Source organism: Aotus nancymaae, unplaced genomic scaffold (genome assembly GCF_030222135.1).
Source record: "Aotus nancymaae isolate 86718 unplaced genomic scaffold, 86718_ANA_hifiasm-v0.15.2.pri h1tg000011l, whole genome shotgun sequence".
Lineage (NCBI taxonomy): Eukaryota > Metazoa > Chordata > Mammalia > Primates > Aotidae > Aotus > Aotus nancymaae.
Window position 1 is genome coordinate 49,183,580 of NW_026988422.1, and position 26,509 is coordinate 49,210,088.

The following is a 26,509-nucleotide window of genomic DNA, read 5'->3' on the forward strand; positions in this document are numbered from 1 at the left end:
AGGTAAGGCAGGTTACTAGTTAGGAAGCAGGGCAATGAGAGGCAGGGAATAGATGGTGGTGCAAAGGAGGAGAAATTAAATGGAGAATAACCAGAAAATCCTCTTCTTAAAATTAAATTTATTAATTTTGAGATAGGGTCTTGCTCTGTCACCCAGGGTGGAGTGCAGTAGCGCAATCATAGCTCACGACAGCCTCCATCTCCTGGGCTCAAGTGATCTTCCTGCTTCAGCCTCCACCATGCCTGACAAAAATTCTCTTATATATAGTAAAATTCTTTTTCTCTTATAGGACACAGTTCAAATGTCACCTTTTATATAAAGTCTTCCACCATTTTTATTACTCCAAGATCCAGTCATTTCACTTTTCTGTGTTCCTTTAGCTGTTGTAATGCCTTCATTATTGAAGCTACCAGTCTGATTTATGATACAATTATTTATGAGATCTGCATCCATCTCTTGCATAATATTTGTGATTTTTGGATAAAAGGAATAGTGCTTCATTTGGTGCAATTTTTTTTTTTTTGAGACAGAGTTTCACTCTTGTTGCCTCAGGCTGGAGTGCAGTGGTGTAATCTTGGCTCACCGCAACCTCCGCCTCCCAGGTTCAAGTGATTCTTCTGCCTCAGCCTCCCGAGTAGCTGGGATTACAGGCATGCACCATCACGCCTGACTAATTTTGTATTTTATGTAGAGAGAGAGTTTCTCCATGTTAGCTAGGCTGGTCTTGAACTCCCGACCTCAGGTGATCCGCCTGCCTCCCAAAGTGCTGGGATTACAGGCGTGAGCCACTGCACCCAGTTGGTGCAGCGTCTTGCAGGTAACAGGCACTCAATAACTGTTGGTTGAATTTAAATGCATTTTTATGTTATCACCTTCTCAGCCTCTGTCAGAAAGATTTGTATATACTTGTAAACCACGGTCCTCACATTTTGAAGTATTTCTACTTTTCATATGAGTTTCTTTCTTGGTTCTACTTCTGCCTCTTGCTGGACTTTTCCCTTCTCTTTACCTACATTTCTTAGGTTAGATTTTTTTTTTTTTTTTTTGAGATGGACTCTTGCTCTGTCGTCCAGGCTGGAGTGCAATGGCATAGTCTTGGCTCACTGCAACCTCCACCTCCTGGGTTCAAGCAATTCTCTTGCCTCAGCTTCCCAAATAGCTGGGATTACAGGTACCCGCCACCATGCCTGGCTAATTTTTGTATTTTTAGTAGAGACAGGGTTTCACCATGTTGGCCAGGCTGGTCTTGAACTCCTGACCTCATGATCCACCCACCTCGGCCTCCCAAAGTGCTGGGATTACAGGCGTGAGCCACTGCACCCAGCCTTAGATTCTTAACTGTAGCTCATCAACAGTTTGCTGGGAATAAGCCCTCACTGATCCTGGCAAGGGTCTAAAAATCACTAGCTTTTTCCATATTCAAAGTGTTGCATATAAAAATACTTTCCTTAATTTTTGCATGCACTAAGCTTAAAAATGAAGTCATGGAACCCAATTTTTATTCTCTCTTGGACTCTCAACTCTTCTGACTAGAAGTTATGCTTGGTTTAACATGTTTTGCATATAGAAAAGGCTGTGTGATGCTCTTATTCTTTATAAATACCAACACCAAATGCAGACAACATAGTTTTACTACGTAAACACTATTGTACATTAATGGCTTTGCTGCACATTTGTATTTGGCTTTTAGATTTTTTATATGACAATGGCTGTTTTGAGGCTCAATGAAAATATTATTTTTACATTTGTGGTATTGAAAATGATAAAATAATGGCACAAGTTATAATTGTCATAGCAGTTCTGAGTCTTCATCTCAACTATGGTATTTTTCTTTATCTTTTTTGTAAAGACAGTGTCTCGCCATGTTGCCCAGGCTGGTCTCAAACTCCTGGACTCAAGTGATCTGCCCGCCTCAGTCTCTCTAAGTGCTAGGATTACAGGTGTGAGCCACGGCACCCAGCCTATTATATTTTTCACTTTAAGAAGCTGAGGACCAGGCACAGTGGCTCACACCTGTAATCTCAGCATTTTGAGAGGCTAAAGTGGGTGGATCACCTGTGGTCAGGAGTTAGAGACCAGCCTGACCAACATGGTGAAATTCCAACTGGACTAAAAATACAAAAATTAGCTGGATGTAATAGCACGTGCCTGTAATCCCAGCTACTTGGGAGGTTGAAGCGGGAGAATTGCTTGAGCCTGCGAGGCAGAAGTTGCAGTGAGGAGTGATCGTCCCATTTTACTTCAGCCTGGGCAAGAAGAGCAATATTCCATTGCAAAAAGAAGAAAAAAAGAAGTTCAGTGGTGCACCCCTGTAGTCCCAGTTACTCAGGAGGCTGAGGCAGGAGAATTGCTTGAACCCAGGAAGCGGAGGTTGCAGTGAGCTGAGATTGTGTCATTGCAGTACAGCCTAGGAAGATGATTTGAGCACAGGCATTTGAGACCAGCCTGGGAAACATGGTGAAACTCTTGTTTCTACAAAAAAATTGTTTGGGCATGGTGGTGCATGCCTATAGTTTTAGCTACTTGGGAGGCTGAGATGGGAGAATCCCCTGAGCCTAGGGAGGCAGAGGCTGCAGTTAGCTGTGATCATGCCACTGCCCTCCAGCTAGGCCGTCAGAGTGAGAACTTGTCTCAAAAAATAAAAAAAAAAGGGAAGTTCGACTTGTGTCTGTTTTTCAATATCTTTTCTTAACATGCTCATGCCTTCCTCTACTTTCTAGAACATATGGAACATAGTTATAATTGCTGTTTTAATGTCTTTGTCTACTAAGTTTATTACCTGTGTCATATCTGGGTATGTTTCTATTGATTAATTTACTTTTTCCTCATTGTGGGTTATATTTTTTCTGATTCTTTGTATGCCTGATAATTTTTTCTTGTATTCCATTATTGTGAATTTCACATTATTGGATGCTGAATTTTTATTTGTTTTTGTCTTCCTTTAAATATTTTTGTGTTAAATATTTAAATATCCTTTAAGTATTTTGACACTTAAATTTAAGTGACTTGGAAACAGTTTGAGCCTTCTGAGGCTTGCATGTAAACTTTGACAGGCAAGAACAGAGCAACTTTTAATCTAAGGCTGATTCAGCCTCCCCTTTCTGAATCAATGTGAGGCCCCACATATCACCATATTCAAGGAGTGTGAGCTATTTCCATTCTTGTGTGATTGCCAGTCACCACTCCATTCAGGTGTCTTTCCCTAGTCAAAAGTAGTTTCCTCACACATGTGAGCTGGCAGGTACTCAGCTGAAGACTCAAGAGGAAGCCCCTGCAGAGCTCCAGAACTAGCTGCCTTTGTGCAGCTCTTTCCTATCCGGTAATCTACTCTACAAATTCAAAATGTAACAGACACAGTTATCAACAGTTGTTGAGTGCCTGTTGCTTGTAAATTCAGGACTCGGCCTCTGAATTCTCAGCTTCATCTCTTCTTTCAAAGCTCATCATCCCATGTTGCATGTTGCCCAACATCTGAAAACTGTTTTGTATATTTTATCTCGTTTTCAGTTGCTTAAGGTACAGAGTAAATCAGGCCCATGTTATTCCAGCATGACCACAAAAGAAGTTGTAGTTTTAGTTTTTAAATAGGAGCCGGGAAGGTATATTTAACGAATTTTGTGTCAGAAAGAGAAGGCAGAGTATAATCATGGCCCAATTATTTGTCTTCTTAGTCTTGCTATCTTTATTTATAAAATGAAGATGTAAGTCTATATGATTATAAAGTTCTTCTCTGCCTCTTAAATTCTGTGATTTTGTAAGTAAGCACAGGGGTATCTTTATAGAGAAATTGCTATCTTCCCAAAGTGATAGATTGAAGTTTCAGCAGTATGGAACTCCCATTTTGCCATAGTTGAGCAAATTTAGGAAAGAAGATTTGTGTTTTAATAGATAAAGGAGGAGTCTTTAGTTAAAAACTTGAAATGAGGGCCGGGCGTGGTGGCTCACGCCTGTAATCCCAGCACTTTGGGAGGCCGAGGTGGGTGGATCACAAGGTCAAGAGATCGAGACCGTCCTGGTCAACATGGTGAAACCCCGTCTCTACTAAAAATACAAAAAATTAGCTGGGCATGGTGGCGCGTGCCTGTAATCCTAGCTACTCAGGAGCCTGAGATAGGAGAATTGCCTGAACCCAGGAGGCGGTGGTTGCAGTGAGCCGAGATCGCGCCATTGCACTCCAGCCTGGGTAACAAGAGTGAAAACTCCGTCTCAAAAAAAAAAAAACTTGAGATGGACAATACCAATCCTTCAGTAGACACATGAAAAATGACCAAACAATCTGAAGATGAGGAAATGTGTAGGAATATTCTTTGTTTCATTACTGGGCCTAGGCAAACTGTATTAGACATAGTAAGTGTTCAGTACATATCTGTTGACTGTCTCAGTGGTACATGGATTCATTTTCCTAATAAAGAAAACTAATTGAAAAAGCTTCTACTATAACAAAAGTAAAAATCCATCAATATCAGATTTGCTAGAGGTACATCCACCTAATGGAATATTGTGCAGCAGTCAAACATACTGCAGCTGAGTGGTATGCACTAATATGGAATAGTTTCAAATAAAAATTGTTAAATTTTGTTAAATAAACAAAACAAGATCACTACATTGTATATATATAAATGAATATGTTAAAAATATATAAATGTATATATACACATATAAATGAATACACACACACATATATATTTGAGACAGGGGCTTGCTCTGTCACCCAGGCTGGAGTGTAGTGGCATGATTCTACCTCACTGTTGCCTTGGGCTCAGGTGATCCTCCTGCCTTGGTCTCCCAAAGTACTGGGATTCCAGGTGCAAGCCACTGTGCCTGGTATACTATATATATATATATATATATATATATATATATATATATATATATATTTTTTTTTTTAATTTTCTTTTTGAGACAGGGTCTAATTCTGTCACCCAGGCTGGTGTGAAGTGGTGTGATCACGGCTCACTGCAGCCTAAACCTCCCGTGGCTCACTCAATTCTCCCACCTCAGCTTCCCAAGTAGCTGGGACCACAAGTGGGTACCACTACACCCAGCTAATTTTTTTTTTTTTTGAGACAGAGTCTCACTGTTGCCCAGGCTGGATTGCCTCAGCCTCCTGAGTAGCTGGGATTACAGACATATGCCAACATGCCCAGCTAATTTTTTTGTATTTTTAGTAGAGATGGGGTTTCACCTTATTGGCCAGGCTGCTCTTGAACTCCTGACCACAAGTGATCTACCCACTTTGGCCTCCTAAAGTGCTAGGATTACAGGTGTGAACCACTGTGCCTGACCCTGGTTAATTTTTGTATTTTTAGGAGAGAGGGGGTTTCACCATGTTGCCTAGACTGGTCTCAAACACCTGAGTTCAAGTGATCCACCCATCTTAGCCTTCCAAAGTGCTGGGATTACAGGTGTGAGCCACCATGCCCAGCCATGGCATCTATATATGCTTTCGTTCTCTTTAATTTACGTAATAATTTGGTAATAAAAAAGATTTAAAAAGGAAAAAGCAATGTGCATAATAGCATATACATACTATATATATAAATATGTTTAAAAATAACATATAAGTACATGCTTGTAATTAAGAAAATAAAGGATATACAAATTGGTGAGACTGATGCCTCAGGGGAGGAGGACTGGGAGGTTAGTGTAAAAGAGAGAATCACCTTTCCTTTTATGCCTTTTTATATAACTTTTGAATTTTTTATTATGTGCATGTTGTCTAGTTTTCAAAAAAATGCATCTACTGGATATATATCAATAGACTTTTTTTCATTGACGTAATTAAAGTTTTCTATAAGGGTTATATTCCTACATATCAGTTTGAGAAAATTTCCACATATCTAGACTAGACCATGTATTTAAAGGAGCCAAACCACACCCACTTTTATTTACTACTATTACTCCGGAAAGTACAGGGCACTGCCAAGTCTATGATTAACTTCCTATTCTTTATGAAAAGAATTGCCATGCTGGTGATACCTACTGGCATCTGGAACATGGATGTTATGAGGGAAAGAACAAGACCATTTGTTTTTTATGGTAACTATGTACATTTTATACTATTTAATTAATCTCTATAATCTAACCCACCATATTTCTGGCTTCCAGACGGGCTACCAAGAAAGCATAGGTGTGAGAGCTGGACAGTCTCTGATTTATAAGACATTTACTTTTGGCCAGTGTACTACTTTCGTATTCTACAGACGATGTATGTGTTTGAAAGAGAATAAAATTACACCCACCCAGTGGAGATGCTATCTTTGTTTTTTTTATTTTTAATTTTTTGAGATGGAGTTTCATTCTTTTTGCTGAGGCTGGAGTGCAATGGCATGATCGTGGGTCACTGCAGCCTCCGCCTCCTGGGTTCAAGCGATTCTCCTGCCTCTGCCTTCCAAGTAGCTGGGATTACAGGCATGTGCCATCACGCCTGGCTAATTTTTTTTTTTTTTTTTAGTTGGAGTCTGGCTCTGTCACCCAGGCTGGAGGGCAATGGCCTCAACCTCAAGAGTAGCTGGGACTGCAGGTGAGTGCCACCATGCCTGGCTAATTTTTGTGTTTTTAGTAGAGACGAGGTTTCACCATATTGGCCAGACTGGTCTCGAACTCCTGACCTCATGATCCGCCCTCCTCAGCCTCCCAAACTGGTGGGATTACAGGCATGAGCCACCACACCTGGCTAATTTTGTATTTTTAGTAGAGACAGGGTTTCACTATGTGTGGTGAGGCTGGTCTTGAACTCCTGACCTCAAGTGATTCACCAATGTCAGCCTCCCAAAGTGCTGGTATTGTAGGTGTGAGACACTGTGCCTGGCCAGCTTATTTGTTTTTTGTTTTTTGAGATGGAAGTTTGCTCTTGTTGCCCAGGCTGGAGTGCAATGGTACGATCTCGGCTCACTGCAACCTCCGCCTCCTGTATTCAAGCGATTTTCCTGCCTCAGCCTCCTGAGTAGCTGGAATTATGGACATGAGCAACCATGTCTGGCTCATTTTGTATTTTTAGTAGAGATGGGGATTGTCCATGTTGGTCAGCTGGTATCAAACTCCCAACTTCAGGTGATCTGCCTGCCTCGACCTTCCAAAGTGATGGGATTATAGGCATGAGCCACTGCACCCAGCTAACTTTTTTGTTCTAGGGAAGAATTACTCCTCTGGCAAGCTAACTTAAGGACTTCTAGACATAACCTGTGTTCCTTTGAGTGTCTGATACCCCTCAGGTGAAACCCAGCTAAGTATTCCCTAGAAGATATGGGGAAATATTAGGAAACATATGTGCAAGGCCAAAGTTATAAAATCCATGGCTCATTATACAAGTCAGAAAAAGTGCTAAGCCCAAGGTATTTTCTTCTGATTCTTATCTGCTTTAAAATTTCTGGTGCTGTTGCTGGGTTTGACTTTCTCAAATGCCAGCGCAGCAGGTGGGTAGTCAGTTCATGAAAAATGCTTTCAAGATCCAGCCAGCCAATGAAAGAATATGAATAATAAGATTCCGAACTTCACGAAGTTTATTTTGTTACATGAGAGACTAATTATTGCGTATAATCACTATAATACATGAATAATAATAGGAGGGAAAACTGTTTTCCCTCCATTGCTGTTGAGGGAGAAAAATGTTATTTAAAATGGTAGTGCTTTTGGTGGATTATGCATTGGTTGGAAGCATCCTGCTTCTTCCCCTAATCTGAGCAATAGATTAAGAAATTAACAAAAAGGGGTCTACTGTTAGGATTGCCAGATTTAGCAAATAAAAATACAGGACAGCAGTTATATCTGAGTTTTAGAAAAAAGACAAATCATTTTTTAGCATAAATATGTCCCAGGCTATATACTTGGGGCATACTAAAAAATGATTCGCTATTTATTTGAAAGGCAAATTTAATGAGCTTCTGCATTTTATCTGGCAATGTTAGCAGCTACAGAGTAGGAGTGGATGTATTGTAGACTGTCTTTCCTTGCCTTTTCGTTTCTTTGTGATAAGGTGATTGCTACTGACACCCTCCACACAAGTAGGATGCAACTAGGAGTGAGAACACAGCTGAGTTCTTGCTATGCTGCAGAGCCAGCGTGGAAGAACAGGTGTAGAGTGAACTAACTTAGAAACAACTGCAAGACATACCTCCATTTTGCCTCCAGATATTCAAGATGGAGGTTCCCTTATAATATATAAGATGGAAATTTAGCCCTTTAATTTTTTTTTTTTTTCTCCAAATTCCTGGTTTAATAAGGACTTGTTTATTTTGAAGAAAAAAGGTCCCAAACATCAGGCTGTTCACAAAAATAACCCACAGTATCAACTTTAGAAAACAAATCTTAAGACTATAACACTATTTTTCTAGAGGATGCATTTGACATGCCAACTCTCATTCACAAAAATACATCATTACATTTGTGTTGAACTGCCCCACACAGCACACTAATGTTGGGGTGTAACACACATACTTCTAACTCAAAGTTGCTTTCAGGAGCTACTCAACTAAATGAGATTGCCTTTGCAGTTAGGGAAGCAACTACTGAACATATGTATGAATGAAAAGAACTGTACTCCCTTCATAACAAGAGATTATTTTGGAGACAGTTGATAAAAAACATACATCCTTTTTATTGTTAAGTCATAAAGAGGTATCAAAATTAAAAGCAAAAATTACAGGGTAAGACTTAACAAAACTACTAGGAGCGTCAAAGGAAGTGAAAATGGGACTAGGCGCAGGGAAATATGAATTAATGAACATGGGAAGGACAAGGATGGGGAGAACAGTGAGCATGTGCTGAAGATACTAGGGGAGAGGATCTGGTGAAAAATTTGATCTTAGACAAGCGCCTAGGTAAAGAAATAATGGGATAAGATTTCTAAACCCCACTATGTGCTTAAGAGTCATCCTCGCCATTGGCGCTGTCTCTGTCATCCTCTCCTTCCTCAGCCTCTTTTTCATCATCCTTGATCAACTCCAGCTGGTCATCCCCCCGATCTTCATTATCATCATCATCCAGTAGGTCCCCCTCCTCAGCAGAGTCATCTGCACCCCCCTCAGACTCCATCTTCACATTAGTCTCATCTTTCTTCACGGAGCTGCTGCTCTGCTCCTCTTCTGACTTATCATTCTTCATCTCTGCTTGTTTGCTCTGTTCCTTTTCAATTTTTTCCAGGTTTTCCAGGAGAGAATCCACTTTTTGTTTTATCTGGGTCAGTTCCTTCTTAATGGCCTGAAGGTCATCTCCTTTCAACTTTCCAGACTTGGAAGATCCCCGCTGTCCACTCTTAGAATTGAAGCCACTTTTGCCCCTTCGTGAGGTGTTTCCTGATACATGCTGACGTTTCGAGGGCACTACAGCCCGAGCAATAGGAGGAGGCGGAGGTACACGTGCTGGGTAACTGTACATCCTACATAATAATCCCTTTGAAAGTCATAGTCCAAGTCAAAAGAGGAGCCGTACATCTCCGCTGCAGATCGCTTCACACCTGCTTTTCCTCGGTTCACTTTTGGCTCTGCAGCCAGGTTAATATCTAAAACCTGGCCAGCAATCATCCTGCCATCCTCTCCTGCTACAGCAGCCCGGGCATTTCTCTCATTAACATATTGAACGAAGGCAAAGCCCTTATGAACAGAGCAGCCCACAATTTTGCCATACTTCGAAAAGATTGCCTCCACATCAGATTTCTTGACCACGAGTGTGTTGAGATTCCCAATGAACACACGGGAGTTCATGGAGCGAGGATCTGTCTTGTTGGTAACGTTGCTGGCCATTGTGTTTGATGATAAGGTTTCTCACAAAGCCAAAAATGTAGCTGAAGATCAAAAAAATCTCACAGGAGGAAGGAGGGAGAAGAGATTCGATTCTGAGTCTCCTACTCCCGGGTTCTAAGTGCAGAAGCCGACTGCTGCTGGAAGTCGGCAACGCCTAGCCCTTTAATTTCAATACTGAAGGGAAGGGTGGCCCAAGAAAGTGGAAGGACCCAAAGAGATTCCGTGCTGTTGAAATTGTGGAGTAAGTGATGGTAGTGATTCCATGAACCAAGAGGATGTGAGATGTGATGCACTTGCCATGTGGAGTCAGGCTGAGGGAGCCCTTTGCCTCATGCCAGCTAGATTCCAGAGCTGGAGAACATGGGTATGAGAAGAAAAGATAGTGACTGGGCTGATAGGTGGATTTTTTCAGTGAATTACGGAGGATCTTGGAGACCTTGTTAAGGATTTGAGTGTTAATCCATGAAGCCATAAGGTCTTCCTGAGGGTTTCTGAGTAGGAAATGGCATTAGCAGAGCTTTGCTTTAGAATCTGGCAGCTCTTTATAGAGGAATGATAAAGGGGAAATAGAGTGGAGACAGAGTTATCTGTGGGAAGGAACTAGTCAGGGCTACTGCTAGTTTGTACTTACACTGATAATAAAGACATACCCAGCTGGGCACAGTGGCTCATGCCTGTAATCTCAGCACTTTGGGAAGCTGAGGCAAGTTGATCATGAGGTAGGAGTTCGAGACCAGACTGGCCAATATGGTGAAACCCTGTCTCTACCAAAAATACAAAAAAACTAGCTGGGCATGGTGGCATGTGCCTGTAGTCCCAGCTACTTGGACCCAGGAGGTGGAGCTGCAGTGAGCTGAGATTGTGCCACTGCACTCCAGCCTGGGCAATAGAGGGAGACTCTGTCTCAAATAAAAAAAAAAAAAAAAAAAAAAAAAGACATACCCTGTGACTGGATAATTTATAAAGAAAGAGAGGTTTAATGGAATCACAGTTCCATGTGGCTAGGGAGGCCTTACAATCACAGCAGAAGGAAAAAGGCATGTCTTATATGGCAGCAGGCAAGACAGAATGAGAGCCAAGTGAAAGCGGTTTCCCCTTATAAAATCATCAGATCTCATAAGACTTAGTCACTACCATGCAAACAGTATTGGGGAAACCACCCCAATGATTCAATTATCTCCCACTGGGTTTCTCTCACAATACATGGGAATTATGGGAGCTATAATTCAAGATGAGATTTGGGTGGGGGCACAGCCAAACCATATCATTCTGCCTCTGGCCCCTCCCAAATCTCATGTCCTCCCATTTCAAAACCAATCATGCCTTCCCAACAGTCCCCCAAAGTCTTAACTCGTTTCAGCATTAACTCAAAAGTTTACAGTTCGAAATCTCATCTGAGACAAGGTAAGTCCCTTCCACCTATAAGCCTATAAAATCAAAAGCAATGTAGTTACTTCCAAGATACAATATGGTACAGGCATTGGATAACTACATGGGAGAAAGTGGCCAAAATGAAGGGGCTAATGGTCCCATGCAAGTCCAAAATCCAATGGGGCAGTCAAAGCTTTTTTTTTTTTTTAATGGCAAGATACTAAAAAGTATTTTTTTTTTTTAGATCGATTCTTGTTCTGTTGCCCAGGCTGGTGTGCAGTGGCATGATCTTGGCTCACCAAAAACTCCGCCTCCTGGGTTCAAGCAATTCTCCTGCCTCAGCCTCCCAAGTAGCTGGGACTACACATGTGTGCCACCATGCCCAGCTAATTTTTGTATTTTTAGTAGAGACGGGGTTTCACTATGTTGTCCAGGCGGCTCTTGAACTCCTGACCTCATGATCCGCCCACTTTGGCCTCCCAAAGTGCTGGAATTACAGGTGTGAGCCACTGTGCTCAGCCACAGTCAAATCTTAACACTCCATAATGATCTCCTTTGACTCCATATCCCCCATCTAGGTCACATTGATGCAAGAGGTAGTTTCCCATGGTCTTGGGCAGCTCTGCCTCTATAGCTTTGCATGGTACAACCTTGTTCCTGGCTGCTTTCACAGGCTGGCATTGAGTGTCTATAGCTTTTCCAGGTGCACAGTACAAGCTGTTGGTGGATCTACCTTCCTGGGGTCTGGAGGACAGTGGCCTTCTTGTCACAGCTCCACAAGGCAGTGCCCCAGTGGGGACTCTGTGTGGGGGATTCAACCCCACATTTCCCTTCTGCACTGCCCTAGCAGAGGTTCTCCATGTGGGCTCCTCCCCCTCAGCAAACTTCTGCCTGGACACCCAGGCATTTTTGTGTATCCTCTAAAATCTAGGTGAAAGTTCCCAAACCTCAATTTTTGATTTCTGTGCATCTGTAGGCTCAATACCATGTGGTAGCTGCCAAGGCTTGGGTCTTGCACCCTCTGAAGCCACAGCCTGAGCCATAGCTTAGCCTTTTAGCCATGGGTAGAGCGGCTGGGATGCAGGGCACCAAGTTCCTAGGCTGCACACAGCAGGGAAGCCCTGAGCCCAGGCCATGAAAACATTTTTCCCTCCTAGGCCTCTGGGCCTGTGATGGAAGGGGCTGCTGCAGAGGTCTCTGACATGCTCTGGAGGCATTAACATTTCACTCCTGGTTACTTGTGCAAATTTCTGCAGCAAGCTTGAATTTCTTCCCAGAAAATGGGTTTTTCTTTTCTATCACATTGTTGGGCTACAAATTTTCCAAACTTTTATGCTTTGTTTCCCTTTTAAAACTGAATGCTTTTAACAGCACTCAAATTGCCTCTTGAATGTTTTCCTGCTTAGAAATTTCTTCTGCCAGGTACCCTAAAACATCATCTTCAATTTCAAAGTTCCACAAATCTCTAGGGCAGGGGCAAAATGTCCCCATTCTCTTTGCTAAAACTTAGCAAGAGTCATCTTTACTCCAGTTCCCAAAAACTTCTTCATCTCCATCTGAGACTACCTCAGTCTGGATTTCATTATCCATCTCAGTATCAGCATTTTGGTCAAAGTCATTGAACAAGTCTCTAGGAAGTTCCAAACTTTCCCACATTTTTGTCTTCTTCTGAGCCCTCCAAACTGTTCCAACCTCTGCCTATTACCCAGCTCCAAAGTCACTTCCACATTTTCAGTTATCTTTACAGCAGCACCCCACTCTCAGTACCAATTTACTGTATTAGTCTGTTCTTATCCTGCTATTAAAGACATACCTGAGACTGGGTAATTTATAAAAAGAGGCTGAATGAACTCATGGTTCCATGTGGCTAGGGAGACCTCACAATCAGCAGAAGGCGAAAGGCACGTCTTATATGGCAGCAGGCAAGACAGAATGAGAGCCAAGCAAAATGGGTTTTCCCCTTGTAAAACTATCAGATCTTGTGAGACTTCTTCACTGCCATGAGAATAGTATGATTCAATTATCTCCCACTGGTCCTTCCCACAACATATAGAAATTATGGGAGCTACCAATTTGAGATAAGATTTGGGTCAGGACACAGCCAGACCATATCAGCATCTGTGTGTGAATTAGAAAACTCTGGGAGAATGCAGCCTAGCGCACTCAGTTTGGCAAAAGACTATGCCAAGGCACATGGTTTGGTGACTAAATCGGGGCTGGATTTCAGCTCCCTATTTTCCCCTTAGCCAGTATAATAGTTGGTTAATTAACATGAGTAGCTTAATGCAATAAAGACTTTTTGAGTTTTAGTTTTGATTTTGTTTGTTTTGAGACAGAGTCTTGCTCTGTCACCAGGCTGGAGTGCAGTGGTGCAATCTTGGCTCACTGCAACTTCCACCTCCTGGGTTCAAGTGATTCCCCTGCCTTAGCCTCCTGAGTAGCTGAGACTATAGGCATGTGCCACTGTGCCCAGCTAATTTTTTTTTGTATTTTAGTAGAGACAGGGTTTCACCATGTTGGCCAGGATGGTCTTGATCTCCTGACCTTGCGATCTGCCTGCCTCAGCCTCCCAAAGTGCTGAGATTACAGGTGTGAGCCACCGCATCTGGCTAGTTTTAGTTTTTTAAGAGATGGAGTCTTGCTAGTTTGCCCAGGCTAGAGTACAGTGGCTATTTATAAGTGTGATCATAGCTCACTGCAATCTCTTACTCCTGAGCTCAAGTGATCCTCTCACCTCAGCCTACTGAGTAGCTAGTGCTACAGGCCCATGCCACCAGGCCTGGCTAAGATTTATTTCTTGCTCATGTTACAGTCCAATGCTTATAGGGTTGCTCTCCTCCTAGTAGATAATTAAGGATCTAGGCTACCTCTATCTTATAATTAACTGTTAACCAAGATGAGGAAACACCCTAATTAATTTTTTTTTAAGTAGAGATGGGGCCTTGCTGTGTTGCCAGGCTGGCCTCAAGTGATCCTCCTGCCTTGGCCTCCCAAAATGCTGAGATTATATGCATGAGCCACCATGATGCCCAACTCTAAAACTATTCTTTTTTTTTTTTTTTTTTTTTTTGAGATGTTGTCTTGCTCTGTTGCCCAGGCTGGAGTACAGTTATGTGTTTTTAGCTCACTACAACCTCCACCTCCTGGGTTCAAGTAATTCTCATGCCTCAGCCTCCCAAGTAGCTGGGATTACAGGCATGCCCCACCATGCCCCACTAATTTTTGTATTTTTAGTAGAGGTGGAGTTTTACCATGTTGGCCAAGCTGGTCTTGAACTCCTGACCTCAGGTCATCTGCCTACCTTGGCCTCCCCAAGAGCTGAGATTACAGGTGTAAGCCATTGTGCCTACCTAAAACTATTTTTAAAAACATACACCTGGCCAGGTGTAGTGGCTCATGCCTGTAATCCTAGCACTTTGGAAGGCCAAAGCGGGCAGGATCACCTGAAGTCAGGAGTTCAAGACCAGTCTGGCCAACATGGTGAAACCCCATCTCTACAAAAATACAAAAAAATTAGCCAGGCATGATGGCGGTTGCTTGTAATCCCAGCTACTCAGGAGGCTGAGGTGGGAGAATCACTTGAACCCAGGAGGTGGAGGTTGTAGTGAGTCAAGATCACGCCACTGCACTCTAGCCTGAGTGACAGAACAAGACTGACTCAACAAAACAACAACAACAACAACAACAAACACACACCCAAGTTGGCAACTACATGTAAAAATGTTCTTATTTCATCTGCATATGACACTAGAGTTCTAGGTTTACTGTGATGAATATAGAATTTATCCTAGGTCTTTTGGTGAGCAAAGTGGTAAGTTGTGATTGGGAGACAGTTAAGGAAGGATAAAAATTTCCCCACCACAAAATCAAACTATCTGGGTTCAAACCTGTTTATCATAGCTTCAGTTAGCTTCTCTGTTACTAAATTAAACTCATGGAGGATAAAGATTTTTTTGAACAGTATCGCATAGGCTCAGACAATCAAAATAGACTGCTGACCAATGAAAATTTTGCAATGTTGGTGAACATCAGCCCTGACGACACAGCCCAGGAGACTTTAAATCCAAGGCCATGAATGTTCATAGGTCTTGGACTTTCCAGGAAAATCCAGATTTTTAATATTAGACTTAGTTCGATCACTTGCTATTTGGTAAAGAAAAAAATATGGTCATCACAGCCATATTTACAGGGGAGGAGCCAGCAAATGCATTCTTTGTAAGTTGCAGAGGAAACTTAATTATGGATAGTTTTGTCTTAGAGGCACATAGGATATTAAAGGTAAAAGGACTGCATGGATTATTTTATTAGGATATGAATATTTTTCATCTTTAAAATAAGACTAAGGAAGGACAAAGTTAATTAGATTTCTTCTATTATTTAGGAATGGGGTCATAAGCATGTATAAGCTGTTTTAAAAACAGCTATTTTAAAAGCTGTTAAAACTTCCTTGGAAACCATTTGCAAGATCTAATAACATGTAAAGACAAAACTTCTTTTATTTAGTCTCTTGTAATAAAATCTACTTTCTTCATTCATTTCTTCATTCATTCATTCACTCATCCACTTATTCAATAACTTTTCGTTGAACATTTCCCATGGTCCAAGCACGGTTCTAGACACTGGGAATATCATGATCTATCCATCTGATTCCAGAGTTTAAAAATACATATATTTTACTATGTTGTACATGAGATATGGAGCCTGAAAGACCTGAATTCTTTTTTTTTTTTTTTGAAAGAAAGAAAAAAAAGAATGAAGAAGAGGAAGAAAAAGGAAGAGAAAGAGAGAGAGAGAATGGGAGTATTGCTTTCTTGCCCAGGCTAGAATGCAGTTTAGTAATGGGTATTGCAAACCTCTTTTATACCAATAATTATACTTAATAATGTAGACAGGAAGGAATAAGGGAAGAAAATAACAAGCAGCCAACCAATATTTCATTTAAACCTATGAAATGCTATGCAATTACTGAGGAGTGATTTACTTCCAATTATGTACTCACTTTTGGAATAGGTGTGAGGTGGTAATGTATGTTTTGTGTATTTGAAGTGGATGGAGAGTTCTATAAGTGTTTATTAAGTTTACTTGTTCCGGGTCTGAGTTCAAGTCCTGGATGTCCTTGTTAATTTTCTGTCTGGTTGATCTATAGAATCGTTAGCTCTTCTTGTTACATTGATCCTTTTGCCATTATGTAATGTCCTTCTTTGCCTCTTTTGATCTTTGTTGCTTTAAAGTCTACTTTATCAGAGGCGAGAATTGCATTTCCTGCTTTTTGTTTATTTGTTTATTTTTACTCTCTGTTTGGTTGATAAATCTTCCTCCTTCTCTTTGTTTTGAGTCTTTGTGTATATTGTTGCATGTGAGATGGGTCTGGATGCAGCATACCAATAGGTTTTGGCTTTTTATCCAATTAGAATATATATAGGTTTAATACTGCCATTTGATGCTAGCTGGCTGTTTTGCCCATTAGTTGGTGTACATTTTTCATTGTGTTAATGCTCTTTGCTTTTTGATATATTTTTGGAAAGGCTAATATTGGTTGTTCCTTTATATGTATAGTGCTTCTTTCAGAAGCTCTTGTAAAGCAGGCCTGGTGGTGGTGGAGTCTCTAAGTACTTGTTTGTTCGCAAAAGATTTAATTTTTCCTTCGCTTGTAAAGCTTAGTTTGGCTGGATATGAAATTCTGGGTTGAAAGTTCTTTTCTTTAAGGATGTTAAATATTGGTCCCCACTCTTTTCTGGCTTGTAGGGTTTCTGCTGAGAGATCTGCTGTAAGTCTAATAGGTTTCCCTTTATGGGTAACCTGACCTTTCTCTCTGGCTGCCCTTAGCATTTTCTCCTTCATTTCAACCCTAATAAATCTGGCAATTATGTGCCTTGGGGTTGGTCTTCTTGAAGAATATCTTTGTGGTGTTCTCTGTATTACCTGGAGTTGAATATTACCCTGCCTTGCTAGACTGGGAAAGTTTTCCTGAATGATATCCTGAAGAGTATTTTCCAACTTGGATTCATTCTGTTCGTCACATTCAGGTACACCTATCAAACGTAAATTAGCTCTTTTCACGTAGTCCCATATTTCCTGGAGACTTTGCTCATTCCTTTTTATCCTTTTTTCTCCAATCTTGTCTTCTCATTTCATTTCACTGAGCTGGTCCTCGACTTCTGATATCCTTTCTTCTGCTTGATCAATTCGACTGTTTAAACTTGTGCATACTTCGCGAAGTTCTTGTGTTGTGTTTTTCAGCTCCATCAATTCACTTATATTCCTCTCTAAATTGTCCATTCTCGTTAGCATTTCGTCAAACCTTTTTTCAAGGTTCTTAGTTTCTTTGCATTGGGTTAGAACAAGTTCTTTTAATTCACGGAAGTTTCTTATCACCCACATTTTGAAACCTGCTTCTGTTATTGGAACACACTTGTTCTCCATTAAGCCTTGTTCCGTTACTGATGAGGAATTGCGATCCCCTGTAGAGGGAGAGGCATTCTGATTTTGAGTATTCTCTGCCTTTTTAGGCTGGTTTCTTGTCTTCATTATATATTTATCCCTCTGTCGTCTTTGTAATTACTGACTTTCTAACTAGGTCTCTGAGCGGACATCCAACTTTTTATTCCCAGTGCCGAAATCTGAGCAGTCCACTGCGCCAGCCAAAACAGTGGTGTTAAGATTGATGGTGCTTTTCTGCCCGGGAATCTCCAGATTCTGCACCAAAAACTGCTGCGCTAAGGCGCCAGCAAAACCGCTGCGCTGGCCACAAGAGTCGCTCTGGTGACCCCTGGGGCTCCTCCGCTGGGAATCTCCTGGTCCATGAGCAACAAATATTCATCTGAAAGTGTGGCGTCCTCTTGTTCTCTGTGCTTTCACTGGGAGCTACGTGCCCGAACTGCTAGTGATCAGCCATCCTGGATCTCTCTCTCGGAAGACCTGAATTCTAAATGCAGTCATGCACAACCATAAACTATTTTTCTTTTTGTTTTCATACTCTGCATGTGGCATCCAATCAACCATAAACTATATCAGTGGTATTAAATAACTATTCAACCATGCCCTAAATCTCATTAAGCTTTAGTCACTTTTTTACCAGTCATCAAGTTCTTCAAAATTTTTGAAATTTGCCTTCTGCTATCCATTCCATTATTCTCATTATTGCTTGTTCAAATTATTATCCAGAGCCATGCCACATATGGTTGTGTATGTCATGTACCACATGTGGCAGAGACATTAGTGCCCATCAAATATCCATATACTCCTCTATATTTCCTGTTAATTCCCTGTTAGTCTTCCCTGTTGGTTCAGGGCTATATGACTTCTACTGCCATTATTTATATAAACTCTTCGACTCAACACATGATGGCATTAGCTTTTGATAAACCTATTCTGGAGATTAGCTTTCGAATGGCTGTCTCAAGGCTGGGTGCGGTCACTCACACCTATAATTCCAGCACTTTGGGAGGTTTGGGAAGGAGGATTGCTTGAGCCCAGGAGTTCGAGACCAGCCTGGGCAACATAGAGAGAACCTGTCTCTACAAAAAGCTAAAAAATTAGCTAGGCTTGGTGGTGTGTACCTGTGGTTCCAGCCACTTGGGAGGCTCATGTGAGAGAACTGTTTGAGCCTGGGAGGTCGAGACTACAGTGAGCCATGATCGTGCCACTGCACTCCAGCCTGGGCAACAGTGGGAGACCCTGTGTCTAAATAAATAAATAAATAAATAAAAGGCTGTCTTTCTTATATGAAGACAGTTTTGTGCCATTATCATACACCTTTCACCTTTCTGCTATTTTTAAAAGAAGCCATGAGAGTTGCACTTATATAACTCATGATTTCTCCTGAGCTCACTTTTACCATACCAATGTGAGGGATGCTGAGTCAGTTGGTGAGAAGCTAGATGGTGCAAAGATGAGCTCCAACAAAGCCCACTTGACTTCATAAACAAAACCAAATCCAACAATTATTGGAAACAACACATTGGGGAATTTGCAAAAGCCAATATGAGGATTGATGCTGAACTGAATTGCTGAGTATTGAGAATAGAAAGAGGGAATGACAAGATCTAGGTGTGAATACCAGAAAGCTTAGGAGAATTGCAGAAAACTGAAGGAGAATGCAAGGGAAACGAGTATAGCGGAGTACCAAAGATGTCAGTCAGTTTCTGTTTGCTACACCCATGCCCATAGCCCTTGCTGCGGGGGCAGCCACCACTGCCTTGAAGTAGTTTGGACCACAAGTAACACCTGATTTGAGGCCAGAAGACCCATGATGTGGCTTGGTAGAAAGATATGCAGGCCCAACAAGACTTCCTTCACTGGAGAATGTGTACTAGGAAACTGAGAATTTGCAAGTTAAAATAGTATCTATGCTGTAAGGAAGATGAAATTATAAAGGATCCAAAATTATAAGGAAGCTGTAATCCCAGCACTTTGGAAGGCCGAGGTGGGCAGATCATTTGAGGCCAGGAGTTCGAGACCAGCCTGGCCAACATGATGAAACCCCGTCTCTACTAAAAATACAAAAAATTAACGGAGTGTGGTAGTGCATGCCTGTAATCCCAGCTACTGGGGAGGTTGAGGCACTAGAATTGCTTGAACTCGGGAAGTGGAGGTTGCAGTGAGCCAAGATCATGCCACTGCACTCAAGCCTGGGAGACAGAGTGAGACCCTGTTTAAAAAAGAAAAAAAAAAGAATGGGAGTGAGTTGGTATTGAGAGAAAAGCAGGAAAAGGAATGCCATGGGGAATGCGGAAATGTGAGAGATGGAGACATGGAGGGGCAGCTCTCTAGGTGCCTCAGTATCCAACAGTGTTTCAGCTCTGGAGTAAGTCTCAGTTTTTCTTTTCAAACAAGCCCCTCTTTCTTTGAAGTAAACTGAGTGATTCCTGGGTCCTTGTACTTTAAAGTGCTCAAGTAAGTTGCACAGTCTTCTCAGCCATATGATATGTGAGGATAGGAGCCCAAAAAACGGAGTGCGATTTTTTTTTTTTTTTAGAATGGGTCTTGCTCTCTCACCTATGCTGGAGTGCCATGCATGAACACAGCTCTCTGCAGCCTCGACCTCAGGCTCAAGCGATCCTCCCATCTGAGCCTCCAAAGTAGCTAGGACCACAGGCACGCACCATCATGCCCAGCTAATTTAAAAAATTTTTTGTAGAGATGGGGGTCTTGCCATGTTGCCTAGGCTGGTCTTGAACTCCTGGGCTCAAGCAATCTCCTGCCTCAGCCTCTCAAACTGCTGGGATTTTAGGTGTGAGCCACTGTGCCCACCCAGAGTGTATTTTAAACTAAATGATCAGTCTTGAAATAAATACAAGTTAACCCCACTTGACCTTTATCTATATAGGTTTATAAGTCTACTTGTAAATCACGCCAGCACAATTTATAGGGAGTTGTTTTTAGAGCCTTTACTCCTTGCTTTAAATACCAACAGTTGTGTTATAGCAAGTACTGCAGAACTGAAATGACATTCAGACTTCGGTCTAGGCAATCTTGTCAATCACTTCTTTCTTCTGCTTCCTTAGCTTCTGTTTTCATGTTATCTTGACTTTGGATTTAAATCAGATAATTATAGGGTCTGTGAAGGCTTGCTTCAGCTTAGGGTTTTTGTAGAGCTATAAATGGCTAAAATTTATGGTGTACTTATTCAGTGTCAGGCTCTGCTCTTAAGATCATTATACCTAATAACTTATTTTATAGTAACAACAACCCTATGATGTATATGATATTATTATTCCTATATTGCAGACATGAAAAAATGAGACAGAGTTTTAAAGTTTCCCAAGGTCTCACAGCTATTAAGTGGCGAGCAAGGATTCAAATATTGTTAAAATCTATATTCTGAACGATGACTTTATATGGCCTTGTTCCCATGGAAACTTTGGAAGATCCTGACTAACCAAAGGTTATAAGTTTCTCAATCCTGTTGGCATTTATATTGCAATGAAAATTAATTAACTCATTCAATAAATATACTACATGGTGGTGATCAAGACAGATAGGCAGGATCTCTGCCCTCAAGAGGGCCTTCTGGTTTTTCAGACTTTTGTCAGTTTGGTTAGAGTTAGTGTTTTCCTGTCGGAATCTAATTTGCCCTTGGGTTAACGCATAAGGTAGAATTTTTGCCTCTGAAAAGCTGAATGTTAGAACTTTAGTGACTTTAGCAAGATTTATTCTTGCCGTAGCAAGTATTCATATCATACTGATAGTGGTTAATTTTTTGTGAGGGGAGCTGGAATTTTTTCCTCTGACCTTGTTCCCACCCATCCTTCCCCTGATTGTATCTCTATTTTTGGATTTTTAATTAAAAAAAAATTTTTTTTTTTTTTTGAGATGGAGTCTTGCTCTGTTGCCCAGGCTACAGTGCAGTAGTGTGATCTTGGCTCACTGCAACCTCTGCCTTCTGGGTTCAAGCAGTTTTCTGCCTCAGCCTCCTGAGTAGCTGGGATTACAGGCACGCGCTACCACGCCCGGCTAATTTTGTATTTTTAGTACAGACGGGGTTTCACCATCTTGCCCAGGCTGGTCTTGGTCTCCTGACCTCATGATCCACCCGCCTCAGCCTCCCACAGTGCTGGGGTTACAGGCGTGAGCCACCGCACCCGGCATAGATTTCTAATTTTTAAAATACAATAATGTGTACTTGTGTCTGTAACAGTTCTTTCAAGATGCTTTTTAGATTTGTTTCTTTTTCTTTTCCTTTTTGAGATGGAGTTTTGCTCTTGTTGCCCAGGCTGGTGCACAATGGCATGATCTCAGCTCACTGCAATCTTTACCTCCCGGGTTCAAGTGATTCTTCTGCCTCAACCTCCTGAGTAGCTGGGATTATAGGCACCCACCACCATGCCTGGGTAATTTTTTGTGTTTTTAGTAGAGATGGGGTTTCACCATGTTGGTTAGACTGGTCTCAAACTCCTGACCAAAGTGCTGGGATTACAGGCATAAGCCAGTATGTCAGGCCAGATTTCTTTCTTTTTATACAGCCTTATTGATCCAGCCTAACTCAATATAATTTATTAAACTGAAATGGTATTGTATCAATAGTATGAGAATTAGTGGCATATAACAGTAAAACCTAGATAATAGTAGCTTAAATAAAACAGCAGCTTATTTATTTTTCACATAAAATAATTCTGGAAATGAGCAATCCAGGACTGGTGTGGAGGCTTGACAAAGTTGTCAAGGACCCAACTCCCTCCCAGTCACTATTATGCTATCCCCAGGGTACAGCTATTTTCCTCATAGTGCAAGATGGCTGCAAGGGCTCCAGTCATCACATCATCATGCCTCAGGTAGTAGGATGGAGAGAAGCAATAAGAAGGATGTATCTCCTTCATTTTAATGATTTTTTAAAAAAATATAAGCACTGCACAACTTTTCTGCTTAGATCTCAACAGCCAGAATTTAGTCATGCACCCACACCCACTACAGGGGAGACTAGGAAAAGTAAGATTTTAGTTGAGTTGCAATAGAACCATCCAGAAATGAGGATTTGTTATTATGGAAAAATGAGAGAAAAGATATAGAAAGGTAGGTAATCTGAAGTGTTTGCTATAGCTCCCTTACATACAGTTGAGATCTTATAAAAATTTGTTGATTCACTTTCATAAACTTGACGATCTATTCTTAGTGGTATCATCCAGGTCATTAATGAAGGTAATATATCTAAGAATTTTTCTAGGGCCAGGTGCGGTGGCTCACACCTGTAATCCCAGCACTTTGGGAGGCTGAGGTGGGCGGATCATGAGGTCAGGAGTTCAAGACCAGCCTGGCCAAGACGGTGAAACCCCCGTCTCTACTAAAAATACAAATTAGCTGGGCATGGTGGCGAATGCCTGTAATCCCAGCTACTCTGGAGGCTGAGGCAGAAGAAGCACTTGAACTCAAGAGGTGGAGATTGCGGTGAATGAAGATTGCACCATTGCACTCCAGCCTGGGCAACTAGAGCAAAACTCCGTCTAAAAAAAAAAGTATTTTTCCTTTTCTTATTTTTTTTTTAACTTTATGATTATGTAGCATATCATTGCATTAATTGCTTCTAAAATAAACCCACCTGGAAATAGCTTAGGCAAGATGGAAACAATATCGCAAGGATACTGGAAAAGCCTAGAAAGAGATGAGCCTAAGCAGAAGAAAAGGCAGAAATTCAACTACTGGTCAGGAAAACCTGGAACTTAGCATTCCACTACAATAAGGATACTTCTGTCTTCTCTGCTTCCTCTGTCCATTGACTTTATTCTCTAATGCAGAATGAGTTTCTCCACTTGGCAAATGACTAATGACTTCTCCCAGATTTTATATCTAGGTGAGGCTTGAGATAATCTCTCTTCCCAAGTCTAAATATCCTGGAGGAATGGGTTCATTGGCCCATCTTTAGTCAGGTGTCCACCTCTTGACCAGTTAGGTGTGACCAATGGACAGCAGTAACACAGCTCTTCTTGCTGCCATCGTGATAGAAGTGTGGGCATGAAAGCAGTAGTTCCTATAGGAAAGGTGGGTGCTGGCCACACACTAATATACATTACAATTTTGTGTGATGAAAAAACACAGGTCAGTGGTCTGAATTAAATGAATGGTAAAGGATTACAGGATCTAACCTAATATATAAAAATGGTTTAGCTATGAATAAAGATCATTTAATAGGGCTGTAATGTATACAACATTTACTATATGTCAAGAATAAGTGCTTTTTATATGTTGAGTAATTTATTCCATACAACCCCATGAGCTAGGGGTCATCATCCCTTCTTATAGATGGAAAAAACAGAGCTCAGAGAGGTTAAGTAACTTGCCCAAGGTCAGACTGTTACCAAGCACTATTTAATGTGCATAGAGGCCAATGGCCAATACCATGGCACTGGCTTTTGAGAAATTAAAAGATTTATTGCAAATCAACTGCAAGAAGACAGGAGGATATGCTCTGTTGTCCAGGCTGGAGTGCAGTCGTATGATCTTGGCTCACTGCAACCTCTGCTCCTGGGTTCAAGTGATTCTCCTGCCTGAGCCTCCCAAGTAGCTGGGATTACAGGTGCCCACCACCATGCCTGGCTAATTTTTGTATTTTTTCGTAGGTTTCACCATGTTGGCCAGGCTGGTCTTGAGCTCCTGGCCTCAAGTGATCCACCTGCCTTCGTCTCCCAAAGTGCTGGGATTATAGGTGTGAGCCACTGTGTCTGGCCTGGGCCAGATTTTATAAGCATAAAGTAATGAGATGTGATTGGACTGGATCCTGCAATGAGATGATGCTGGGAGGTGTGATTTGATTGGATCCTGCCATGGGATGATGCCAAGCTTGATATGATTAGATCTTGGATCCTGCCATGTGGTATCCCCTTCTTAATTCAGTCCCCACTCCTCAGTCAGAGCACTTAGGTTCCCGCTGTGGTTGCAGACTCGGTTCCTCTGGGCATGTTCAGGTTAGGTGACCTTCAACCTGGGGGCACATGGTAACTGGAAAACAACTCACAACTTTGTTACATAAAAGTTGAACCAGATTGGTGTGATGTGGTTGTAAGATAGCTAGTAAGTCTGAGGGTAATATACTGGCTCAATACTTCTCTATCCTGAGTTGGAAACTATGGTCAATTTTGATGAAGCAATTATTAGTTATTTCTCTATCTCTGTTTGCCATACCAAAGCTATATGAACTTGATAAACCTTGTAATATCTTACAAGGTTTTAATCTCTTCATCTGTAAAAAGATTGGATTAAATCAAATTACTTTCTCCTTGTTAATACAGACAATACCTTATTTCTGAAGGCAAGAGTATGAGCTATTATATTTAAAACATTTTAATGTATCCAATATATTTAAAAAAATAGAGACAGGTGTCTTGCTATGGTTGCCCAGGCTGGTCTAGAACTCCCGGCCTCAAGTGATCCTCCCACCTTGGCTTCCCAAAGTGTTGAGATGACAGGCATGAACCATCATTCCTGGCTATATCCAATATTTTTTAGTGCTTCTTGAGACATATCTGTGTTAGGAACTGAGATGAAATTAGAGTTTATGCTTACAGTGTTATGGGGGAACAAACAAACAGAATTATTGGTTAGTGGAATAGTCCAGGAAAGAGCAGTTTTCAGGAGTGGTATGACCACAGCACAATCCTATCTTCAGGGGTTTTCTTTCTCTTTGCCATCCCCAGTAGGCTGACTTCATTTTCAGGTTAGTTCCTCTTGCAAGATTGCTGCCAATTGGCAATCTGGGTCACAGTCTGACTTGCTCATATCAGGCAGGAGAGAACTGCTTCCCCTAGGTATGGACTGAAAATCCTTTCCTTTGATCTGATTGTGCTAGTTTACCCTGGTCCTAATAGTTTTCAAGCATATTTTAGTCTAGCATAACCTAGATGCTAGGTCATACTGCAGTGAAAAATACTCCCAGATCTCAGTGGCTTAAACTACAAAGGTGCATTTCTTATTCAAACCAGATGAAGATTGGAGGCAGGCTGCTTTACATTATCCTTTTTTTTTTGGAACTTAAGCTGAGAGAGGTTTTACTAATACTCAAGATAATACTGGTCTTGAGTCTGGGGAAGAGTAAACACTGTAAGGACTTATGCTGGCAATGAATTGTTCTACCTGGAATTGACACATACCACTTCTACCCACAACCCACTACAGACTGGTGGCTATAGCTAGTCAGTCACATGGTCCAGCCCAACTGCAAGGGGAGGAGGGTAGCTGGGGTGGGTGTGGAAAAATGTATTCCTTTTGTATGTCTGGAAGGAGGGAGTAAGCATGATAAATCTCCTACCATATTAGGGAATCCATTTACTGGCTAATTGAGTTGCCCTTCTGTAGTTGGAGTTTGGGTGGTTACCTAAAAAATTGGCAGATAAAAACAAAAATAAAGAGCCCTATTAATAAGGAAGGACAGGAATGAATAAGAAATCAGTAGTGTGAACTATAGGCTGCTTTATCCCAATGGAGAAGACAGAAATTTCAGCCGTGGAGGCAAGTCATAGGGAGGGATAGTTTGGCTAGTTTCATCAGTCTTTAAATCAATCACTTCATTTACTCTTCTAATGGGAAAGATTTACTCTGGCTTTTTAATGAGTAGGTATAGAGTTTCTGTTTAAGGAGTTGGCTCAAAAGTGACTTATAACACATTGAATTTGAAAATATAGATTCTTAGTTTGCAGGAGGCTGAGCGGGGAGGATAGCTTGAGGCCAGGAGTTCAAGACCAGCCTTGACAACATAGGTGACCTTGTCTCTAAAAACAGAAAAGAAAATATGGACTCTTTTTTCCCCATATTTCATTTTTGTAGTTATTGTCAATGGTATGTCAAGTTGGCTAGATTTATAGTTTTAGAACTGGTGAACAACTAAAACTTACCTAGTCCAACCCTTTTATTTTACAAATGAGAAAACTGAGGCCCAAACGGGTAAAATGATTATCTCAAGGTCACTCTTT

At 41.3% G+C, this 26,509-nt stretch overlaps 1 protein-coding gene and 1 pseudogene across 4 annotated transcripts in view; one reads left to right on the forward strand and one right to left on the reverse strand.

Annotated features, from left to right (window-relative positions):
• FUT8 (fucosyltransferase 8) overlaps positions 1 to 26,509 on the forward strand; it is a 486,032-nt gene that overhangs the window by 113,745 nt on the left and 345,778 nt on the right. The window lies entirely within an intron of this gene.
• Positions 8,329 to 9,888, reverse strand: LOC110569180 (heterogeneous nuclear ribonucleoproteins C1/C2-like; annotated as a pseudogene).